This window comes from Ipomoea triloba, chromosome 13, assembly GCF_003576645.1.
Source record: "Ipomoea triloba cultivar NCNSP0323 chromosome 13, ASM357664v1".
Taxonomy (NCBI): Eukaryota; Viridiplantae; Streptophyta; class Magnoliopsida; order Solanales; family Convolvulaceae; genus Ipomoea; species Ipomoea triloba.
In genome coordinates, this window is record NC_044928.1 from 8,344,957 (window position 1) to 8,354,001 (window position 9,045).

The 9,045-nt window shown below is 34.7% G+C and overlaps 1 non-coding gene across 1 annotated transcript; it reads right to left on the reverse strand.

The window, feature by feature from the left end:
* Nucleotides 1-8,402: 8,402 nt before the first annotated feature.
* TRNAQ-UUG lies at nt 8,403-8,474 on the reverse strand. The gene has a single exon. It is a non-coding gene; the product is annotated as a tRNA-Gln (tRNA).
* Nucleotides 8,475-9,045: the final 571 nt, after the last annotated feature.

Sequence of the window (9,045 nt, forward strand, 5' to 3'; positions counted from 1 at the left end):
TAGTATTGTTGGGCGTGGTACTAGGAACTGGGCGAAAGGCCTAGAAGTGGCAAGTCGATTCACGCTCTCGGGAGCTGCTTAGACCACAAACCCTTCGCTTCATTGGCACGTTGGTAACTTTCAAAGGCTCGAACGAGGTATAAAAAAAATGTAGGATCCACAAGATTTGGAGGATCTTCCTTAAAATTGAATTACGAAATTTGTTACTTAATTTGCTCCGCTTTTCCATTGTATTTTAGGAAGTAATTTTATAGCTTAAAGCCATATTTGGTAGACCAATTTTTAGGAATTTAATTTCCTTTTGTGTACTAAGCCTTCTTATATAAATGCCCCTTCCAAAGGTGCAAGTGGGATCATGAAATTAAAATGGCTTAAGGAAATTTATGTCGAAGTTATTTCTTTTAAGTTTCTTTACCTTTTGTTACTCAATGTTACACACTTTACTTCATTTTTTAACGGTTTTGTTAGTTAGTTGTCGGCTAGTCAAGAGTCATCAAACTAACATTACATTGTTAGTAAAAAGTTATTGATTTTGGGTTCGAGTCATTAGTGATCGATACGTGAAGATCATGGTGTTTACAACTAGGGGATGGAGCCCAATCAAGGCGGGACCTATGTGACACACTTAGTAGGCCTAATTCTGTATGGTCGTTTAGGCAAAGAAGAGAGCTAGTGGTTAATCCACGGTAATCGCCACCACCAGCGCCGTGGGCCAGCATACTACCGGTGTGTAAGGAGGAAAGACCATGGGTGATTGCTGTGGAGGTTGTGAACCGCATTTTAAAGGTGTTAGTGCAAGACTAGGCAACAGAGTTGACCATCGAGCGGGCGGCCCTCTTGCCCCACCAGTACGAGGGCGATTAATCGATCAGAACCCCACCTCGGTGCAATGCTTAGAGGTCTAGTTCATTGTGTTAGTAAGGAGAAGATGGAAAGCAAGAGCGACTATAGTCATTGGCAGAGTACTTGAGCCTGCACAACCATCAGTTGACCTTCGAGCGCATCAGTTCAAAAGACACTACTACTAGTGCCAAGCGTTGACCGAACCGATACAACCCCTAATGTTGCTACGAGGAGGCCGTCTAGCAGGCTGAAAAGTTGAGGGGGATAGTACAAGACCTGGAGGAAGGCATGGAATGGACGGAGGAAAGTAGTTTGGAGACTTTGGAACCTACCCGGGAAACCCAAGCCCGAGAGGTCGTGAAGTTGGCAAAAGAAGTGCGTAGCACAAATTGATGGGGAAGGTTAGACCAATCGCAGAATCACTGTTGTCTACCTGCCCGTTTACTATAGAAGTCTGGAACTACAAGGACTCGAAGAACTTCAAATGTCCCTCCATGCTTACCTATGACGGGACCGACGACCCGAGTGATCACCTGGTTGGATTCAAGGCTTAATTGCTAATAGTCAGAGTAGAGGACCTTATACATTATCGAGCGTTCTTTTCTACATTGGAGGGTGCTACTCAATGGTGGTTTTTATCCCTGGGCGTCGCTAGAATTTAGCGACACAATTTTTTTCTGCCGCTACGTTTTAGCGATGGAAACGTTCGTCGCTACGTTAAAATAATCCGTCATTATATTCTTTCAGGCGACGATTTCGACGCTGATTTTTGCGACGAATTGGCGACGAAAACTTCCGTCGCTAAGTATAGCAACGGAATATCCGTCGCTAAACCAGCAACGTTTTCGTCGCTAAAATGCTACGACGACGATTTGATGACGAACTTTACGAGGGTAAAGTTGCTCTCGCTTGCGAGAAATCAAATCACAATCTCGGAGTCAACTTATCCTAGGCAAGAATTTGGTGGTGATGCGCGATGAAATGTTAGAACTCATAGACCCGATTCGGTCCCTGCCTCAGGTACCAGTAGCAGCGCGCTATTCCTCGGATGATGCCAAAAAGGGGGAAGAAAGTTCCACCCATCATAATCCTCCAGCTCCTTTGCTTTCCATTCAACCTTACAGGGCGAGAAGTGGCAGCGCAAGGAAGACTTCCTTCAAGATCAAATTGACTATTGATGCAGAAATGAAAGAAGTTCCATATCAACCTTACAAGGATGGAAGTGGTGAAAAGTTCAGATGCTTTAACATCCCAGCTTCCATGAAGAATTGGAATAATGTGTGAAAGCAAGACTACCTGTACTCAATGAATAAAAAGATTGAGCAGGAACAACGAAGGGTCAAGGAAGCTGAAAGGGAAAAGAAGAAGCAACGAGATGAGGTAGTTGAAGCTGAATGAAGGGTTAATGCTAGGTTAGAATCTTTCACGAAGGTCTTGAGCACAGATTCATACAACACCATCAACAACACAATATTCGAGTTGCTAAGGGACAATAACGTTTCATTCTCAGATGGAATGGGCACAACTAAACTTATCCGATGGTGGAGACGAGGTGTAATTGAAGGGGCTGACATCACTAAAACCTTCCACAATTACTTGTGTTTTAGAATTGCTCATTTTTATGATCACCTCGTTCTCAAAGGAAAAATTTGAGGGACAAGCCATGAAATCAACCTAAGCCTTGACCTAGCAGACAAGAATGTCAAGGGAGCCAAACCAAGCAGCAATAGGCCTAGGGTTAATTTTCGTAATAGTTAGCCTTATTTCTGCTTTGATTGTAAATGTAATATTTTGATGATTAATAAAATGATTTTGTGTGGGTCGAATTGACTTTTATTTTCAAAAATTTATACTCCTAGAAAATTTCAAATTGTTAAACTCAACTATTTAGTTGTATGTAATGAAAAATCCTTTTCATGGATAATTTCAACCTTATAGTATGGGTATAGGTTTTGGCATCATAAAAAATGGAAAAATTGTTAAGAACATTTTGTAATAGATTTTGATGATACTAAACTTAGGAGTTTAGACCCCTCAAATTCTTCTTTTTCCTTAGACTTAGTTAGTCTGCTCAACATTTAGATCTTAACCGAGTGGTTACCCAAATGATTCAAATGTAACATCTGAAAGAACACTCGAATAGTCAGCCTCAACACCAGATCATAGAGTAATCCGATTGGTTAATTCTCAAGACAATGAGTCGAGATCAACCCGAGGGGTTATCTGTCAACAACTCGAAACAAAGTGTAATTAGAGATGAATTGAATGACTATGAAGACAGAAGATTCGAAGAGTGAAGATTTTCAAGACTGAGATGTTGCAAATACCGAAGGATGGAATAGTCTACCACTTGTGTATTATCAAGACCGAGTGATAAGAAAAATCATTCAAGGAGTTAAGGGACGATTGGTAAAGTCAACCATCGTATCCGAGAGAACTAAGGTAAGAGATGTTCTCTAAAGGACTCTTACAAACATTATCCGAGCACAAAAACTAGCTCAAATTCTAACATAATCATTTTGTGATTGTCTACCAATTCCTTTTGTTCTTCAAAACAGTATTCTCTCTTATTAACATGTATATGTTTACATCGTTCACTTCCAACGAGCAACAAAACATAAATAGAGGTGATAAAGTTCATTATTTTATTCATACTTTACATGGTCGTCGGTACTGCATGTCCATACATAGTAGACATGATGGTGAATCAAAATACACATTTAATCCTTCATCAATGTGGTTACTTTTGATGACTGTCATGAATTTTAAATTCACTTTCCCATCTCCCATAAACACAAAACCGCGTGCTGAACAATTCCTTAACGGTTTCATACAAAGGTCATTCCATTTCAATTTTGGCAGAGTTGGTGAACAACGTATAGTTATGAGAGAGAGAATGAGAGAAAGGGACAACAAGCTAAGATGACAACGTATAGTTGTGGTAGCATAGATGACAACGCCATGCAATGAGATTATGATATATGAAGTTATGGATTTTCCTTTAGGTGTTTTGTTCGGGGTTCATTTGGTTCAACCATTATTGTTGAATAAGTTATTGTGGATAAAGAAATCCTTAGTTTAAGGAATAAAATTAGATAAAGTAGTACAAATTTGAACATTTTAAATATGATGTAGTCCAAAGATATTACGAGGTAGTTTCCGGCTTCAATTTGTTGGGTTATTTGAATACTCTCATTGTCAACAAATCCCCCAAGTAGTTAATATGATTGGTTTCAAACTATTTTTTAAAAAATTTTTTTTTCATGGTATTAATAAAATACTTGGTAAATAAATATATAACATTATTTTGTATTATAACTTTGATATTTAATCACAAGGTAGTGTAAAAAAAACACAATGAACAATGTACTGAATATCAATTGATGAATTTTAATGTAAAGAATTATTGCATTAGAGAAAATAAAGACAATATAACTAATAAAATTATTTTTCTTATTTAATTTATTGATAATGAATACTTTTTTTTATAAGTAAAGGCATTGTAGACACATAATTCTAAATTAAAGAAATGCATATCTATCATTTTTTGTTGTAACTACTAATTTATTTAATTCAATAAGAGTAAATAGAGTGATCACACTTCAATTTGTTAGGTTATATTATTTGAATACTTTGTTTGTCAACCAATCCCCAAGTAGTTAATATAATTAGCTTCAAACTATTTTTTTTTTATTTTTTTCATGGTATTAATAAAATACTTGGTAAATAAATATATAACATTATTTTGTATTATAACTTTGCTATTTAATTACAAGATAGTGTAAAAAGAAGATAATGGACAGTGTAAAAAGAATCTTTGCATTGGAGAAAATAAAGACAATATAACTAATAAAATGATTTCTCTTATTTAATTTAATTTTTTGATGATGAATAATTTTTTAAAATAAAGGCATTGTAGACACATGATTCTAAATTAAAGAAATACATATATATCATTTTTTTTGTTGTACCTACTAATTTATTTAATTTATAAGAGTAAAATAGAGTGAGAAACTTAATTATGCCAAATTTGATTGGGATGAGGTTCGAACCAAAGATCTTTCTTATTGAAATCAATAAGTTAATAATTAAGGATAAATTTGAAAATCTCAAGGAAAAATAAAAATCTAAACAATCTGAACCATTCATTTGATTTAATAATTTGACTGTCATTTTTTCTTCCTATTATAGGCCTAATTTGACTGTTATATATATATATATATATATATATAGTAGATTTTAGAATTAGAAAAATTAATTATGCGAAAAATCGCGTATTTTACACACACTTTAGCCAGACACGTGTTTTCCGTCAAACAAGCGTCAAGCTTGTTAGGAACACTTTGTACTTAGATTTTGATGATACCAAACTTAGGAGTTTAGGCCCCCCAATTCTTTTGTTAGGTCGAGTTCTTGTCTTGGACGAATCGTTAACTAGAAGAAAAGGCCACAAGTACTCATATACATCACCTCGTGGTAACTTCATTTAACCCGAGTTTATAGTCTTCAATGATTCGTGATCAAGGAGGAAGTGTAGAAGAAAAAAGACTCGAAGACCTAAAGATAAAGGTTGAGAGGTTGCAAAAGATCGAGTCATGGAAGGGTCTACCTCTTGTATTTATCAAGGCCGAAGAGTAAAGGAAAATCATTCGAGGAGTTATGGGACGAATGATAAAGTCAATCATTCGTGGTTGACCAACAAAGGCACGAGTTGTTAAACAACTCAATTAGACAAGCTAGAAACATTCTCTAAGCGAATTCTGTCTGAAGCCTTAAGTATGGGATCATTTGTGGACAAACCGAGTCACGGCTAGAAAGTATTGACACCCACATGTGCCCAATACCCAACGGTCCTTACACACTGGTCAATAGAGGTTTGAAATTTTATCTTCCCCTCCAACGCGACAAAATCTCTCACCTATAAATACCCCATTCACATTCAAAAGGAGGTGCTGGTCATTCTAAGAACATATAAGTTTTATGAAAAGCTTTAAGCCTTACAAGCAATAAGTGACCAGTGATTGAGAAGAGAGTCTAAGCTACAACGTTAATATCCAGATTCTCAGAAATCTTGAGCTACTTCAACAAGCAAAGATCCAGACTCAACAAGCCAAGATTTCAGTAGGAGAAAAGAAGAAAACAATTCTTCAAACAACACTCTCTACTTGGATATGTAGAAAAAGGCAAGTTTGTAGTCCGGCTTTGTAATCAAGAAGACAAATTGGGTGGTGACATTGTACTAAGGAGTGATTAGTGCAAACCTTCACAAGTTGTGGAGAGTAGTGGACTACGCTTTGTTAATATCCGAACCACTATAAAAACTTTCTCTCTCTCTCTTTACTTACTTGCTATTTTCATTACTGCTTGCATTTCACCATCACAACCAAGCCTAAGTATTTTATCTAAGCAAAACAAACGTGCAAAGATCATCTAAAAGATATTAAGTACATTTTTTGCTGTGCAAACTAAACTCTGATCGATTCTTTATTCCTACCCTTTGGTAAAGAATAACGGTTCGTGAAGAAATTTTAAAAAACTGCTAGCGAGTCTATTCACCCCTTCCTAGACTCACTCTCTTATTCTATCGGGACCAACAAGACTAGTTTTTCCCTTTCATGTATCCCATTTGACCCCTTCCTTGATTTGGGTCATGTGCACATAAATCTCTTCACTGGAGAAAGCATCTCGGTGGTGGTGATGCTGGTGTTAGTGGTAGTGGTAATAATAATAATTCGGAAGCTAACTTAAAAGAAGAGAGTGAAGAGAGAAATTGAGAATAAAGAATTAAAAAAATATCTTTTGACTAAAAAATTAGGAAGGTATTTTATTCCAAATTGGACATTTTTTTCGTTAACGAGAATAAATATTTTCCTTTAACTTTATTTTTTTTTGAGTACCCAAACTCTAGAAAATCCAAAAAGTTAACTTCCAGGAATCATTTTTCAGGTTTTCAAATGGATCCTTAAAGGAAGTTGTAAGCAATTTTAAAATTGTGGGAAAAAAAATTAATATATGACATTGTGTTTGACCGGTTTAAAAAAATTATAAGTCAATGCGTTTGACCATTTTATGAAAAAAAAATCCTAAGCTTATCCAATTACGGAGTATCTATTTTGGCCGAGTTAATATCCGATTTAGTCCTCAAATATAGTGATTTTTCCCGATTTAGTCATCGATTATAGTATTTTTCCTCGATTTAGTCCTAAATGACTTTTTTTTTTTGTTTAATTAGGTCACCGACTTTGATGGTTTTACCCAATTGAGTCCTCGACTATTAGAATCAATGATTAAATTGAGAAAACATAGTATAGTCGATGACTAAATTGAATAAAATTAATATAGTCGAAGACTAACTTTGGTAACACTACTATAATTGAAGACTAAATTGAGTATTAATACATGTGAAATTACCAAGTTATTTTAATTAAGAGTTAATTCTATAAATGATCCTTCGACTATTGACTTTTACCAATTTTTGTCCTCGACTTTTAATTTGACCAAAGTTGGTCCTTTAACTATTGATTTTGTACCAACTTTGGTCCTTTTGTCAAATCTATGTTAAATATGTTTTAAAATTGAGGGCAAAAATGTAAAATCAAATATTTGAGCCTTTTATATATTACTGCAATGTAATACATACTCCGTAATATTTTATTTATTTATTATTATTTTTTTTGTAAATTCTCTAAATGGATGTGGAGTGTTATTGTATATTTTATTGTTGTATTATATTTTTTTATTTGATAACAAAAATGGTAGAAAAGGGCACCCGTATGGTTTGTTTTTTTTTTTTTTTTTAGTTTGTGTTAATTTTTTATTTTTCTATTTTGCCATTTTTCGGATTGAAAATTTGGTAATCATGTCAAAGACCTTGTGGTCAAGTGGCACCCAGTGTCCCGATTAACACTTTTACATGGATGATGGGAGTGGGTTCGAGTTTCAGTAGAGGCAATTGTTGAATTGTTATGCTTCAGTAGGTTGAAAAAATTACACGAAATATATATTACATTTTAGTAATATATAAAAGGCTCAAATATCTAGTTTTACATGTTTGCCCTCAATTTTAACACCTATATATTACAGTTTAGTAATATATAAAAGGCTCAAATATTTAGTTTTACATGTTTGCCCTCAATTTTAACACCTATATATTACAGTTTAGTAATATAGCTCAAATATTTAATTTTACATGTTTGCCCTCAATTTTAACACCTATATATTACAGTTTAGTAATATATAAAAGGCTCAAATATTTAATTTTACATGTTTGTCTTCAATTTTAACACCTATTTAATATAAATTTAACAGAAGAACTAAAATTAATACAAAATTAATAGTTAAGGGATCAAACTAAAAGTTGAAATAAAAATAATAGTCGAGAACTATTTCTGGAATTAACTATTTTAATTAAGTCTATTTCTGTCGATTTCCCAAATGCAATTGCAAATTGCAGTAATGTCAGGCACCGACAGAATAAATAAGTCTATTTCTGTCGATTTCCCAAATGCAATTGCAAATTGCAGTAATGTCAGGCACCGACAGAATGGCAAAAAAATAAAAGGTCCTACCGGGAGTCGAACCCAGGTCGCTGGATTCAAAGTCCAGAGTGCTAACCACTACACCATAGAACCAGTTGCGCTTAACTTCCAACTAAACGTATTAATATTTAAAGACGCCAATGTATATATACATAATGAAGGTATTTTCAGATGAACCAAACTCAGAAAAAAAGAAGAAAACAAAGCTTGTTTGGGGAAAAAATGATCGCAAACATAAATTATATACTCTTAAATCAATAAATAAAAAAAAATTGATTCATTTACCTCTTAGACAACGTTTTAGGCGTTCTAGCCCATTTCCATTTCCCAATATTTGGACAAACAGTGGATTTAGAACAATTTATTGTGTTTCTAATTGGGCCGAAGTTTTTATAATTGGGCCTAAACCTGCTGTTTTTTAAATTTATTATTATTATTATTTTTTTTTGTTAATCCACTGCCGCCTGCCGGTGTAAAGAACGATGGACTGGGAACCACCGCCGGCGAGCAGTCGCTGCTCCGCCGTGTAATTGAATTCGACACTGAGCTCTCCCGCCGCCTCTACAACCAGGCGATTACCGACTTTTCTTCCCTGCTAACCTCTTTCGTTTGCCGTTGGCCACTCTATCTTTTTTATTTTGTTTTTTTTTTTTTTTTTTTTTTT